The sequence below is a fragment of the Manis javanica genome, chromosome 11, assembly GCF_040802235.1.
Source record: "Manis javanica isolate MJ-LG chromosome 11, MJ_LKY, whole genome shotgun sequence".
NCBI lineage: Eukaryota > Metazoa > Chordata > Mammalia > Pholidota > Manidae > Manis > Manis javanica.
In genome coordinates, this window is record NC_133166.1 from 628,765 (window position 1) to 645,455 (window position 16,691).

The 16,691-nt window shown below is 39.3% G+C and overlaps 1 protein-coding gene across 3 annotated transcripts in view; it reads left to right on the forward strand.

The window, feature by feature from the left end:
- Positions 1–814: 814 nt before the first annotated feature.
- LOC108407616 (glycine N-phenylacetyltransferase-like) overlaps positions 815–16,691 on the forward strand; it is a 41,033-nt gene continuing 25,156 nt past the window's right edge. Inside the window, exons 1-2 of one of the 3 annotated variants that reach the window (XM_073215795.1) lie at positions 815–950; positions 1,201–1,414. The gene's annotated coding sequence lies outside the window, so the exon portion shown is untranslated. Of the gene's footprint in view, positions 951–1,052; positions 1,415–15,919; positions 16,123–16,691 lie in introns of those variants that run through there. The other 2 variants (XM_073215796.1, XM_073215793.1) reach the window with 2 other exon arrangements.

Below are 16,691 nucleotides of genomic sequence, written 5' to 3' on the forward strand. Positions count from 1 at the left end.
AGTTCATGTTCATATATAAGAAGCTTGGCTCTCTATCCTGACATGAAAAGTATTACGTTAGATATATTTCTCACAGGTAGCTTTCACAATGTGCATTGGCACCAGGAAGTAGAGATTTGGGCTAAATTTAGATGAGATCAGGGGCCAAAGCGAACAGCAGCAAGGGGTGTATGGGGTGTATGTGCGCTGGGATGGGGGCAGGTGAGAAGCCTGTGGGCTGTTGGAAAGGTGCCACGGACTCCAGGACCTGGAGTCTATCCTTGGGAAGACAAACTGTTCTGAAAGGTTGCTGCCCTTAATGGTAAATGATTTATGATCCCCCCTGGCATCATTGCTAAATTTTAAAAAATCTCACCCCTGGGCACACAGGCTACTCCTCCTATGTGAAAGACCAAGCTTGGTCGCCATTAACTTCTGCTGGACTGCCCCTGAATTTTCCCTGTGAGATCAGTTGCTCCTTCAGAGTAAGGAAGGAACAGCCCCCACCTCCCACTCCCCAACCAACTCCCCGTGCCCTGTGCCTTCAGGAGGCACAGCAAGCTGACCTCCAGAGACATTCCTTGAGCTCTGCTAGTGCTGCCTGACCTCCAGAGGACAGGTCTTCAGTGAAGGTAGAAGCCAGGACCACGTGCTGTGCCAAGGGAAGATTCACATGTAAAGCTCAGGACTTGGGTGACAGTTCAGGGGAGTTAGCATCCATGGTGAGACAGGATTGACCCAGGGTCCTCTGACTGCAAGGGCAACTGTCTGAGGCCGGATGACAAAACTGTTACAACATGAGGGGTAGGATCTGCCAAAATAAAGAGTGAAGAGAGAATCATGGGAGGAGAGGGGATCAAGGTGGAGAGCCAAACATACGTCTGTCTTCTTCACACCAACAGCTATGTGAAATAACAGAAAAATAAAAGCAAAGGAAAACAGAAAAAATCTGCAACAGCAAAGAAAAAAAGGTGCTGTCATTGGGTCAGAAGTTTTGAGCAGACAAATAAGCATGGAGAAAACCTCAGGTCGAAACACGTGAGGGAGCAGACTGTTATGTAGATAGGAACCGAACAGTCCTTCAGTTTGAGGACCACAGTGTTAAGACATAGGTGGGAGGTGGCCTGGGCTACACCTTTACTGTGGTCCATCTGGTCAACCCCTTGCTCGCCTCCATTCTCACATCCCTGTTTGTCCTAAGCAACTGTGGCATTTCTACAGGCTGAAGAGGAGAGTGTCAGCGCTCAGGCTGGAGATGCAGAGCTGCCCAGTAGAGAACTGATGATCGCAAGGAAGGCCAGGCGTCTCCTGAACTTAGAAACTTAGGAACAAGTTACCAGCACCTGCCTTGCGGAAGCCTATCCTCCGCTCCCCAGCAGCCCCAGGGGGTCAGCTGTGATCAGCAAACAGAGGAACAGGAGCTCTCAAACACAACGTAAGTACCTAACCCTGATATCAAGTTGTAGCAGCAGCATGTGGATCCAAACGGTCTCTTTTTATCCACTTGGTCAGTTGCTTTCTGAGGAATGTCCTGAATTCTCCCACTATGACTATGGATTTCGTGATCTCTCTTTGTGTGTCTATATTTTGCAGCTGCCTCACGCTGTTAGGAAGATTCATCGCCTGACTTGTGGGAGGATTCTGTTTATCAGAATGTTCGCTTTAAGTTCAGTTTTGCCCGATACTGATGTTATTATCTTGCTTTCAGTTTAACAGTTCTCTAGGGTATCGTTTCCCATCCATTCAACTCTCACATCTGTTTCAGACATGCCTTTTTATGGACTGGATGTTTGTGTTCCCCCTAAACTCGTATCTTGAAGTCCTAACCCCAATATGGCAATATTAGGAGGTGGGACCTTTTGGAGGTGGTTAGGTATAGATGAAGTCATGAGGATGGGACCATGGGATTGGTATCTTCCTAAGAGAGGGAGAGACCCCGTAGCTTGCGCTCTCTCTCCACCTTGTGAGAACATAGCGATATAGTGACCACCTATCAGCCGGAAGAAGAGGCCTCCAATGAAACCTACTTGCCAGCATCTTCATCTTGGGCTTCTCAGCCTCCAGAATAGTGAGAAATAAATTTCTGTTGTTTAAGCCGCCCAGACTGTGGTGTTTTGTTATGGCAACCTGAGCAAACAAATACATGCTTCTTGGACTCAGTATATGAGAGACCAGTGTTTTAATAGAAAAACTAACCCATTCACTTTTATTTTGATTACTATTATGTACATATTTCTGCCTAATTAAAAATATCTCCTTCCTAGTTCCCATAATTTTGTGTTGTTTCCTTAACCCAGGTGCATGAACAGGCCTAAGAATCACTCTCTTCATGGGGCCATGCAGGGCTAGGTAAGGGAACCTGGCATGCACTCAGGGAAGGGGCAGAAGGAGAAGCTGCCAGCTGGACTCTGCTATGGTGGCCTGAGCTCTCAATCCTGAACGCATATCCTGTTCTGGATATAGGATCTGCCTGGGTCACCATTTGAAGTAGCCAAATTTGTTTGTTTTCTATTCTTTTATCTTCTGTGGTCACTCCTGCTTCATTAGTGCCAGAATATAGTTTTTTCATATAACTCTAGGCTCCTGATTTTATTTTTTAACCTAAGACTTCTCTACCCTTCAAAATCCAAAATGAAATCTTTCCTTTCTTTCTTAGACATGCTTTCATTTAGTCAATAACATCAGCCAGGTCTTAGGAGTTTAGCAGTTTGATTGAGCTGATTTATACTAAGTTGTGAGTGAAAACCTATTACAGATGAAGTGGAATTATTTTTTCAGCTCATTAAAAAAAACTCGTTAATATACAGAATTATTTAATTCTGGAATTGCATCCTTTAAAATCATATCAAATACAAACATTACATTCTGTGGAGATTTACTTTTTTATGGAGAGATAGAGTGTGCATTGGTTAATCACCAATTCTGTAATTTCTTGTTTGATGCAATAATTGCAATGTCGAGTGACAGGGATGCAGGGCATGGCCAAAAGAGGCCATTACTATGTCTGTGCTGCTCCTGAAGTATATCCTTTTAGATCAGGAATTCTGAATTGGTAATTAGGTTATAAACTGCTTATAATAGTGCCTGGCTCGTGTTCTCTCTCTCATCTGGAATTTCCCACCACTTTGTTGCCTGGTTCACTCCTACTCGCCCTTCAGTGCTCACCTTTGTTGTTACTTCTTCCAGGAATCCTCCTGACATCAATTCTTACCCCTGAGATAGCAGTGGTGCAAACACAAAGGGCTGAACAAACCAGATTCACAGGAGTAACAACTTACCCAGGACCACGCTTCCTGAATGATTAGCAAGAGCTATGAGAAAGGAGTCACAGCAAAAGTCCCATCTGTAACAGAGGCCCTGAGTCCATCAGACTCAATTCTCAATTCTCTGTATTCCATTTTCCCCACTGCAATGATGAAAGCTAACTGTGTGAGTGGTTGATGTTAGCCCAGGAAAGCAATTTATTTGGAATTTCACCTTTTATACCTTGTTAGCCACAAGCTAGAAGACTAACTTCCATGATTCAGTGTGGCTATGCCTCAGAAATCTATAGATAGCAGATATATTCCAATAAAACATCCATACGAACTAGGTATATTCTACTGACAGTTTTGTTAAAGTCTCTCATTTATTTATCTTTCAGATTGTAGATACAATCGATCCACTTTCATACAGAGTTCTCATTCCCAGAAGTAACAAGTACCCTTGGTTTTCCAGTTACATGCTTCCTGGTAACCCCATCCTTCCAAGCAACACTTTCATACATTTTGAAAGACTGTATTACCACCACCCCAAGCCCCTGCCAGATTGTTAGTTCTGGCAGCCATGACACATCTTGGCTACATAGCAAAGTAGAAAGCTCTGATTCAAGACCATGTCAAAGGAATGACAGAAACACATAACAAGAGGGAGAAATGGCTTATATCTAGATATAAGCCACATGATAATAGCTTATATCTAGATAGCACTTAATAGGCTACAGGCAGCATACTACATGCCTCACGTATTTTAACTCATTTAGGGCTCACAACTGCCCTGAGAGGTAGGCAAGTTTATCACAGAAGAGAAAACCACACTAAAAGAACATTACATCCCTTGTCTAGGCCAAGCAACTGGTTAAGTGGCCAATCCAGGAATTGAATTCAGCTGGTATGGCTCCCAAGCTCGTACTTTTAGCCTCTGGGATATAACTTACATCAGATCGCTAAGCCTTAATTAACATTGACAACTCAGCCAAAGTTTAGGTTCCTGGCCATTGTCTCAGTTTCCTGATCTGTAATTAGAAAGAATGATAGTTTTCTTTATTTCACAGAATTCTCTCAGAATTAAAGGAAGTAACCTAAATGAAGGCTATCACTATATAGCTCAGAAGATTAAAAGTGCTTATTTAACACTCTTCCTGTTTGGGTCTGGAATAATCACCTTAGAGCAATATCACGACTCTGAATAACAGGTTCCCTTGTTCACTATGAGCCCTCACTGGATTTGGTAACTGGATCTTCCCTGTTTCACAGAAAACTTCCTCCCAGGAAGTCAGCCAGCTTAGCTTACAGTCTTTGAGCCAGTTGACTTCGACTCATCCTACAGATAGAATTTTCTCTGGAGACTACTGAACAAGTCCCAGGCACTCGCCACTATCCCCGACTGCCCACTAGACTTTAGCTGACTGAATGGCTTCACCTAGGGGAGTTTCAGCACCAAATGTAATGTTGAACCCAAAGATACAGTCTTCCTAGGCATTTCTGCTTTCCTGAGACCCTTCTAGTGTCTATAATTCTATGTAAAACTAAAACTAGAAGTTTGTTCAAACTTTATTCCTTTAGGAAACTCATGGTAAGTGAAGTATGGAAATCATTTTGCTTTGCCTTTCACCTCTGAACCCCAGCTAATAATTATTTAAAGAATATGACCAGACACCAAAACACAAACTGCAGCTGAAAAATGTCCCCAACTGCTTAGTTAAGACTATTTAAGTTTCAAGTTACAATAATCAATTTGAGCTACTCTGAGCAAAACCAAAATACTTTATTTATATAAGGATAAATAAAAGTATAAAAAGATATGTATTCCCACGCACAGGAATGTAGATCAACCCCAGGAAAAAGGATAAACTTGGAAACAGGAAGCTGCCAGGGCTTCAGAGATCACTCTTTCACCGTGCTTTGTTTTCTCTGAATAGACAGTATTTTTAAAAACCCATATATATAGTGCTAAATATATATAACATACTATTTTTCATCTTAACCATTTGTAAGTGTATAATGCAGAGGCATCACAGTCACCATGTTGTATAATCACCACTATCCATGCCAAAAACTTGTCATGATCCTCACATGAACTCTGTACCTGTTAAACATTAACACCCAATACTCCTTCCCCCAGGTCCTGGTGAACTATTCTACTTTCAGTCTCTATGAATTTGCCTATTCTAGGTAACTGATATAAATGAAATCGTACAATATTTTCCCTTTTGTGTTTGGCTGGTTTTAGTTGACATAATATTCTCAGAGTCAATCCATGTTGTAGCATTTGTCAAAATTTCACTCCTTTCTGTGGCTGTATGATACTCTATTATATGTATGTACTACATTTTGTTTATCCATTCATGCATGGATGGACATTTAGATTGTTTTCCCTTTTTGGCTATTGCAAATCATGCTGTTATGAATATGAATGTAAAATATCTGTTGGAATTCCTGCTTTCAATTCTTTGAGGGCATGTAACTAGGAGTAGAATTGCTGGGTCTTATGGTAGTTCTGTTTAACCTTCCCCTCAGTTTTACTGAGATGTTGTTGACTTCAGTGCTGTTTAAATTTAACGTGTACAGATTAGTGGTTTGACTTCGCATATGTTGTGAACTGATTACCACAATAAGTTTAGCTAGCATCCATCATCTCATACAGACAACAGAAAGAAAAAGAGACAGAAAATAAAAAAATGTTTCTTGTTTTGAGAAATGTTAGTATTTACTCTTTTAACAACTTTTGAATGCATCTGACAGCAGTGTTACCTTGGTCATCATGCTGTCCATCACATCCCCAGGACTTACTTATAACTGGAAGTTTGTACCATGTGACTCCCTTCATCCAGTTCCACCTCCCCATGCACCACACCACTTACAACAACGAATCTGATCTCTCTTCGTATGAGTTTGGTTTTTTGGGTTTTGTTTTATTTTGGTTTTTTGTTTGCTTTTTAGCTAAGGCCCTCAAAGTCCATCTGTGTTGTTACAAATGGCAGGATTTCCTTCTTTTTATGGCTGAGTAATATTCCTGTGCAAGTGTGTGTGTAACACACTTTCTTCATCCATCATTGGTTAACAGACACATTGTTTCCCTATCTTGGCTATAGTAATAATGTTGCTATGAACAAGGGGGTGCAACTGTCTCTTCAACATAGTGTTTTCATTTCCTTCAGATATATTCCCAGAAGTGGGGTTGGTGGGTTGCCTGGTAGTTCCATTTTTAATTTTTTAAGGAACCTACATACTGTTTTCCATAGAGGATGTTGCAATTTACAATCCCACCAGCAGTGCCAAAAAGGTTCCCTTTTTCTTCACATACTCACCAGCATTTGCTATCTTTTCTCTTTTTGATGATAGCCATTCCAACAGGATTGAGGTGATACCTCACTGTGGTTTTAATTTACATTTTGCTGATGATTAATGATGTTGAGCATCTTTTCACATACCTGTTGGCCACTTATATATCTTCTCTGGAAAAATATCTATTCAGGTCCTTTGTCCACCTTTTATTGTATTGTTTGGGATTTTTTTTTTTTTGCTGTTGAGTTGTATGAGTTATTTACATATTTTGGATATTAACTCCTAATCACAGATATGCTTTGCAAGTATTTCATTCCATTCCATAGGTTGTTTTTTCTTTTTGTTGATTGTTTCTTTTTGCTATGCAGATGCTTTTTACTTTGGTGTAGCTCCACCTGCTTTTTATTTTGTTGCTTGTGCTTTAGGTAAGATATCAAAAAATTCATTGCCAAGACCCCTATCTAGGAGCTTTTATTCTGTTTTCTTCTGGGAGTTTTATGGTTTGAGGTCTTGCACTTAAGCCTCATCCATTTCCAGTTAATTTTTATGAGTGGTGTAAGATAGGGGTCTAGTTTCATTCTTTCAAATGTGAATATCCAGCTTTGCCAACACCACTGAAGAGACTGTCTTTTCTCCATTGAGTATTCTAGGCTCCTTTGTCAAATGTTAGTTGACTGTATGCATATGCATAGCTTTATTTCTGGGCTCTTGATTCTGTTCCATTGTTCTGTGTTTTCTTGCCAGTACCATACTTTTTTGATTACTAAGTCTATAATATACCTTGACACCAGCAAGTGCGATACCTTACACTTTGTTCTTCTTTTTCAGAATTGCTTTGGCTACTAGGGATCTTTGTTGTTCTAAATAAATTTTAGTTTTGTTTTTTCTACTTCTGTAGAACATACTATTGAAATTTTGATAAGGATTGCATTGAATCTATAGATAGATTTGGTATGTGGACATTAAAAAATATTAATATTTCAATCCATGAACACAGGATATTTTTCCATTTATTATTCCATTATAGATACCCATCTGTCTCCTTTGATTTCATCAATGTCTTATAGTTTCAGTGTAGAGATCTTTCACCTCTGGTTAAATTTATACCTAAGTATTTTATTGTTTTTGATGCTATTGTACATGAGATTGTTAGCTTTATTTCTTTTTCAGATAATTCACTGTTAGTGTATAGAAACATTACTGATTTTTTTATGTTAATCTTGTATCCCACAACTTTACTGAATTCACTGATTAGATCTAAACAGTTTTTTTGGTGGAGCCATTACAATTTTCAAATGATTTCCATCTGAGTTAGTTACAGTGGGAATCCAGACAAAATGCCTGAGGATTAGTGTGAGTCCCTCATAGACTGGAGTATTTGAAAGAGTAAGAGTTTGTCACATAAGAAAATGAGGTAAAGCTGTCCTAAGAATTTTGACTCAAAATCATAAAACCAGCTCAGTGAGAGGAACCTGCGAGTGTAGGCTCAAGGGGCTGGACAAGTTACTGATGTTTATTGGTAGCTTCTTTTATTACACAAAGGACATGAAGTTACCATTCTATTAGGAAAAGGGCAATGCCTTACATGCTCTCAGCTTCACAGAAAGTTTATTCTTTGGCTCTATGCTTTTTTGCATATCCAGAGCCCAAACTCTGAGAACTAGGTAGAACCTTACAGCTCAACAACTTTATCTCAACACCAATTTATCAATGTAAAATAAAAGTATACAAGATAATTGAATCCCAGAGGTAAGAATTAAAGTGTCCAAATTTATATAATGACTCAGTGTTATATTTTTATAAATGTGTTTGATTTCTATTTTAACACCAGGCTTTGTTATAGAGTGAGTGGCATTATCTTTTATCTCTTTAGATATTTGAAGACACTTAATGAAAACTCCACATATGGTGGGTGCTCAGTGATGTTTCGAAAGGTGGGCCACAAGTGTGACTTCTGGAAAAGGATTAGTGTACAAAGGACTCCAGAGTGGTTATTTCACAAACTCTGATATTTTTCATTTTTAAAATAAGACTTAACAAATGACATTAAATTAGGATTTGGCATGGGGTCATGCCAATTTCTGTTCTAGACATGGACACTTTTGAAACTACAGAAACAATGTCTGAAATCCTTTCTCATCATTTGAGTGTAATTAAATTGTTGGGTTAATCATGGTGCATCATTGCATAGTAATATGAGACCTAGAAGGAATGCATTCTCATAGTTAAATGACTGAACAAAAAAAATTTGTTATGTTCAATCAGCAGTAAGTGTTTTAATGGATACAGTGCCATTATATTTCAAAATGATCCCAATGTAGTATCTGAAGACACTTTTATGAATTAGCTGAGGCTGACTGACATTATTTTGCAGTAGAGTGGTGAATCCATGGCTATTGGACCAAAGGAGAAGTTACCATGCCCTAATCTCTTCTGTAAATTCAAAAGAAGACTTATAGTAATGTGGAAGATCTATCATAACTGGTCACTGAAAGATGTTTTCAGCTCCTTGAAGGTCTTTCAGTTTCTCTGTTCCATAGAAGTGGTTCAAAAATTTTTAAGTTAGTCAAAAACATCTACATCAACCTATATTGAACAGGAAGGAGGCCATTATAAGTGAAAAGTTTGTAAGCACTGATGGAATTGCTGAGCTAATCCTCCTGCTGCTAGCAATTATAAACTCTGGACAGAATATAAAAAACAACTGTTTGAAGAATAAGCAAACAAAGCAAGCCAGAAATAGAGCACATTTGATCCATAAGGAAAATAAACACATTGGATGAAATACAAGTTTACTTGATGTTCCTTTGAAGGCGCTTCCAAACCCTGAACAAGGAAGATAGATTTCAAGCAGACATCACAGTTTTACTGGTCAGAGGAGCCAGAGGGCTGAGTTGGTGTCTACAGCAACAGCTGGATACTGAATGAGAATGTCCTGGGAAGGAGGGTGTCATTTAGGGAGAAGTGTCAAAATCTGTATTCAAGCTCCCTCCAAATCGTTGGCTGACTCTTGAAAGATGCATATGTGAGAATCACATTCAAGGACCCAAGAAGATACCAAGAGATAGGAAACAGAAGGAACTGTGCAGAGGTATAAACGGCCTCCCATTGCTGGAATTCAGTTCACTTGGATGGTTGTAACAAAGTACCAGAGACTGAGTGGCTTATAAACTATATAAATTTCTTTATCACAGTTCTGGATAAAGCCCAGGTCTATTGTCTATCTATGTCCTAGAAATAAAGGCAGAATCAAAGAAATAAAGGCAGAAATCCAAGAGAAGGATGCCAGCTGGTTGAGATCTGCTGAGGAACCCTCTTCCAGGTTGCAGACTGTTGACTTCTCATTGTATCTTCACATGATGGAGAGAAGAGGTAGAAACTCTTGAGTGACACATAAGGGCACTAACCCCATTCATGAGGGCCCCATCCTCATGACCTCTTCTCATCCTAATTACTTCCTGAAGACACCACTTCTTAATACCATCGCATGGGAGGTAGGAGTAGAGTTTCAACATATGAATTTGGGGGGATACAAGCATTTTACCCATAAAGAGTCCAAAATCTTGCCAAATCATATGGGGTTGGTAAACATTTTAGGCTTTCTTTTGAAATCACTGAAGGGCCATGTATGAAGTGTGAGAAACACAGCCCAGGTCTATTGTCTATCTATGTCCTAGAAATAAAGGCAGAATCAAAATAGACTAATGAAGTCTATGAATGCCTCCACAGAATTGAGAAGATCTGTCAGACGTGTAATTGACTTCTAGAATAATCCTCAATATTCGTCAAAGAAAGAAAGCAGGTTTTTGAGTACCTACAATGTGTCAGCCAAAACATCAGTATCCAATAAAGAAAAATTACTAATTGGAATCATCTCTAGTTTTGGCCAAATTAGTTTTGGAAATCTTTTGGCAATTCTTTATAAAGTTAACCCTACACTTATCATACAACCCAGAAATCCATTCCCGGATATTTATTCAAGAGAACAGCACATGTCCATCCAAATATAGTAAATTAATGTTTATAGCAGCTTTATTTATTTATAATAGTAAAAAAACCCAGAATAATCTAAGTGTCCATCAACTTTTAAATAAGTTGTATGTGTAAAAAGTGTTGTTGTGTATCTATACATTGGGAAATATACTAAGCAATGAAAAGGAAAAATTACTGCTGCATAAATAGGTTGTATGAGCCTAAACTGTTTGGACCACATCAAAGTTTCTTAACCTACATGCTACTGACACCTTGTTGTGGAGGCAGTCCTGTGCATTGCAGGTGTTCACCAGTGTCTCTGGCTTCTACCCAGTAGACAGCAGTATAGCCTCTTCAGTTGTGACCAAAATATCTTCAGACATTGTCAAATGTCCCCTGGTGGAACAATTGTCCCCAGTTGAGAATCACAGCTGTAATTCCATAATTATTAATAACTAGGATATAAGACTCAGGTTTGTGGTTACAGTCATCCATCAACTACTTATCACTTCTCTGTTCATTTATTCATTCATAGTATGTGCTTACTTCATTCCCATAAATATGTGAGGAATATGTCTTACCTTCTACAGTGATAATGCCGTGTAACAGATAATGACACTTCAGGGGCTTATAGCGAGAAGTCCTATTGTTCACGTGCCTGTGCTGATGGAGTTGCTGGCTGAGTGGTTCTGTTGATTCCTGCTGGGCCCACCCATACATCTGGCCATGAGTTGGCTGTTGACTGGTTTTGGCAGGTCTCACCTGCAGTAACTGAGGTTTCCTGACTCTGCTGCACATGTCTCTTATCTTCTAGCCTGTCATGTTCTCAAGGTGACAGCAGAGGCACCAGAGATAGATCAAGTTCAACTGCACTAGTCAAGCTTCTGTATCTGCTAGCATCCTACTGGCCAAAACAACTGACACAACTGAACCCATATGCAGGAGGCAGGGCAGGAGGAGAGGGCACTGCAGTTACATGGCCAAGGGCATGGATGCAGAGAGGGGAAAAAACTCAAGCCAACAATGAACTCTGTCACAGTACTATTACAACTTTGTAATATGTTTATGTCGTTTTGACCAGTATTGTACTATTGAAAATTGTAATGTTAAACTAATCCAGAAGAAACATATAACAGAATCTTCTGAGCACACTTTATTTATATATGTATTTTTGATGTGAAGACATAAGATTAGGTAATTTAAAAATACTTTAAGCATAAAATACATTTAGCATAAACTTTTATAGAAGAAGTATAACAAAATAAAAATTCAAGAAAAAAATTAGAAAAAGGAAGATCTCTGACTTTTAATGAAATAGTTGCTCTGATATTTTTGAATAATGATGACTATAAATTTTACATTACATACAGGGAAAAAGTGATTTAATGACAGTGTTTCTAAGAAATTAGATCCTTATAACAATCAAAATTTGCAATGAAAAATTTTAGAAGTCAACTTAGAATTATGAAGGGTTACTTAATTTTTCAATGTTCTTTTAGGAGGTCATACATCAAAAATGTTTGAATGAATACTACCAATTTAGGTATGGAAAGTAATTAGCATAGTGCCTAACACATAATGAGCTATCAAAACATGTTCAGCAATTACAGCTGACCCTTGAATAATGTGGAGGTTAGGGGTGCTGACCTCTCCATGCAGTTGAAAATCCACTTACAACTTTTGACTCCCCAAAAACTTAAGAGCCTTATGATGACCAGAAGCTTACTCATAACATAAACAGCCAGTTAACATATATTTCATATGTTATAATGTATTATATACCATATTCTTACAATAAAAGAACTAGAGAAAATAAAATGTTTTTTTCAAATTGTTGCAAAACTCCAGAAAGATCTTCCAATATATTCACTGAAAAAAAAATGTCATACATGGACCCACATAGGTCAAACCTATGTTGTTCAAGGGTCAGCTGTAATTACTTTGCCTTCCTAACATCCAGCACAAAAGTGGGAGTTGAAATAACTAGGAAACACTTGGAATAGGGACACAGAAGACCCTGATAGGATAACCAGAGGACAGGGAAATATTTCTGAGAAAGGGGCAGGAGAAATGGAGAGGATGACTGCCCAGAAGTTGACTTAGGAAAAGAGAATTGAAAGGGGAAATAAATAAAATTAAAGTGTTTTGAAGTTTTGCTGGTACCAGTCTCGTATCAGTGCAGTGAATACCTTCCCACTATAAACATGCTTGCTTTGTCTTCAAAACTTAAGACAAGGAGAGAGGCAAAGAACAAAGAGATGTGAGTCTGAGGCTGATGACGGGTGGTGGCAAGCAGAGCTAGCAGGCTGAACTGGGCTGGAATTTACTTTTAAAAGTTTCCTAATAGGCTTAATTAAACTCTTGGCCCATAAAGTATTGCAGAGGTACATGGCGTGGGGAACAAAAAAGGGTCCTGAGTGAATGCCCAGGCTATATTTCTTCTCTTAGGGAGGTTCAGTATAACAGGTTAACAGCCAGTTTTGGAATTGGGTAGACCTTATTTAGAATCCTGGTTCTTCTTTAAACCTCAGTTATTACATCTTAAAACAGACAATAATGGAACCTTCTTTACAGAGTTATAATGATGACTAAAACAGAGGATGCATAAAGAGTGCTTCTCATGGCACCTGGAACATGGCGAGCATTCAAAAACTGTTCCATGCCACTGCTTATTGTTACTATCTAGCAGGCAGGTGGGGAATTTGGATCAGGTGATAAGAAGAACTCTAGTTTTAAAGTTAATGCAAGTGGACTATGTGAGAAATCACCTACTTATTGATTGGATAGTATCCAAACCAACTCAGGGATCCCCAAAAAAGCAAGTTGGAACCTCCTCTGAGGCACCAGCCCCAGTGATGGAGAACAAGATGGGTGAGGATAGGCCTTGGCCACCTCTCTTTCCTGAAATAGCCTGTTCATTAGTCCAAGGAGTTAAAATTGCCCCAGAGCGTACAGTTGCTTGGGGAGTGGTGGAAATGCAGGAAATCTAGGGATAGGTGGCTTGGGTTGTCGTGTGTATGAGTGGCTAGTTTGAGATGAATTGAGGGACTTTAACTGAATTTGGATAAAGGGTGACTGAGTTGAGATATGGGCATGTATATAGGATATAAGGCAGAATGAGCCAGAATCCAAATGTTCTTCCTCTATGTCACCTCACATAGTTCTCATTTGGGAATTTTTCTTTGCAGAACTAACATGGGCTTCAAAAGGTCTTTGCTAGAGGTCTTCCATGCAGGGCTGGTCAACAGTAACTGTCAACCTGGTCGGAATTAATGGAGTCTGAGCTGTGTCCGGTGTTGCAGCCGGCCTTTCCCGCTGCTGAGCCCAGAGGGGTACCCCACCTCCTGGAGTGCCCTGGGAAGTGAAATGGCCTTACCCACCCTGATATGCATCTCCATGGTTTCTCAGGGTGGGTCAGAGGACATGCGGTGAAATGCTTCATTGAGCAGGGCATCCCATTTCACGGACAAGTGGCAAAGGAAAATGTACAAACTCTAAAAATCATGAAACACTCAGGTTTTCAAGCTGCTTCCTGTGACCAGCACTAGTGGAAACGTACCCCTACTCAGGTTGGCCTCCCTGCTGACCCCAAATCATCCTTGTCTGTTGGAGTCAAAGAATATTACACACCTGTCCTGTGCTTTTGTCTGATACATTAGTGAAACCTATTATGTGTAGCTTAGAAGCTACTAAGCCAGACCTTTGAATGTTTGACCTGAAACATACCCCAGAAATTATCAGTCAAATGCCTTCAGGCTTTTTCTCTGGTTCTCTGCACTTACTTTTACTCCATCCTTGAACACCAGTGCAGCCTTCACACTTAAGGATTACTTCCAAAAGGAAGCTTTCTGTGACTCACTTAGAGCAGTTTCCCTTGATGCATGTTCCCTTGGAACCCTGTACTTGACCTGCAGATAACTCATCCCAAATGCAATGAAACACTTACACAATTATCTGTTAAATACTTGCTCCCTCCTAAACACTGGAAAGTAAATTCCATGAAGGCAAAGAATATATTAAAACGTTAGTCCAAAGACTTGGCCAGGGACGTAACAGTCAATACCTGCTGAACGAGTGAATAATGAAAGAATATAAATAATAAATTAATAAATAATGAGTGAATGAATGAAACTTCACAGGATAGTTGTGAAGACAAAGTAAGAAAGGATATATGTAAACTTAACATGCACAGTGCCTGGTTATTTTCAACTTTTTTGTACCTACTGTTATGACTTACAAGATTCCCCATCTTAGTAAACCCTTTTTTCAAAACACAATTTAAATGATTCCATGGTATATTAACTGGGATGCTTTCAACTTCAAGCAAGAAAAAGCAACACTCCTGATTCAAAATGGGCCTAGAAATAGTCAACTTTCAAAAATAATCAATAGTCAAAATCTCCTAGTAATAGGGAAATTTGTTCTGTCACAAACCTTAGAGTCCAAATGCTGGTGCCTATCGGCAGCCCAGTGATGTCATCACGGTGCCTCGCTCTCTCTTTCTTTGATCACCGCTGGTTTTGTCCTAAGGTTGGTTCTCCTCATGGTTGTGATTTGGCTGCCATTCCAGGGCCTTTTTAACATGCAATGAGAGAGACACAGAGAAATTCCGATCAGCCTTACACTTCCCAGGGAGAATGTGACACTCTGATAGCTTTTACCAGTGGTCCTCCAGTAATTATGAATATGCATTCATAGCACCACATTTTATCTTGAATTAATGTTATACCACTTCACATATAATGTAAGAACAACAATATAATTCCATTTTCCATTTTTTGCTCCCCCCTTGTACTATTGTTAAACAATTTACTTCTACAAAAACTGTAACTCCGAAGTATATTGGTACTATATTTGAATGTGAAATAGTTAATTGTTTCTAAGGAATTTAGGCAAAGAAAGAAAAATAGGTTTCAAACTATTTAATATTTTCAGTGCTATCCCTTGCTAACTGCAATTCCAAAAATGTCACTGAGTTTGATTTCCTTTTGGGAATGAAGACTTTCTTTCCTGTAGAGCAGGTCTGCCATATTTCTCTGAAAATGTTTGTATTTTGCCTCCATTTTGAAAGGGTATTTTGTTTGACATGGAATTTTAGGATGAGAGTTACTTTTCTTTCAGCACTTAAAAATGTCATTCTATGATCTTCTAGACCTTTTTATGTATCTCTGAAGGTCAGCCTTTGTTCGTGTATTTACTCCCCTATGTGTAATACATCTTTTTTCTCTGGCGACTTCTGTTAAAGGGGATGGAAGGAAAGAGGAATTTCTTATAGAGACCCACCTACTTCCCAGTTCTTAGCCAGCTGGGTTCACCGCTCAGTAACTAATAGCAGGAGCATTAGGACCAGAAAGCGGCCCAGGCTTTCAGGGAAAGAGCCTCAGGTGGCATGCTTCCAGTTTCTCAATATACATAGCCACTTCTCTGAACACGGGGGTGGAGGGAGGGACTGCATCTCACACCCTGCTGCCAAAAGTTTGCACGGCTTGGTTCAGCAGTTTTCGGAGAAAACTGATCGAAGTACACCGTTCAAGACCACAATACCCATCTTCTGGAATAGTCTGCTGCCTCGTCTTTTTCTGGGGAAAGGAATTAATAGAGACTGAATGAGAGGGCAGTTTGGCAGGTAAGAACAAAAGCAAATCATTGCTCTGGGACCTCTCATCCCCTTTTGTTTCCTCACTAAACAGGAATAAGTCAAAATGCCACTGTTGGATGTTTCTGAGCTCATTTGCATTAGGAATTATGCCAGGCGAAAGAGAAGCCCCTCCATTTGAGAACTCGGTATAGGACACTACCTTAGTTCTGCAAGAAATTCTTGAACAGATAAAGCCAGGCTCTTGTTCTAAATTGATAAATAAATGTGGAGAGAGTTGGGAATTTGCCTTTAGTAAATGAGTGACAGAAATGTAACAGCCTCTAGGAAGGAATATGGTGGCTTGGACGACATTTATATAACGTGGTTTGTAGAGAGGATATGCAAACATTGCATGATTTGGTCCTCTAGTAACATTCTAAAGTAGCCAGTGTTTTTTTCCCTTGGATAAATGATGACCAGGGAGAGTAAAAACCTTGTTTTAAGTTTCAAAAAGGGGAAAGTAGATTCTAGTACAAAGTCTACAATAAGGATGGGATTTAGTCTAAAACCATAAAAAGAAATGTAATTTCAAAAATCTTATCTGTAATATGCTGATA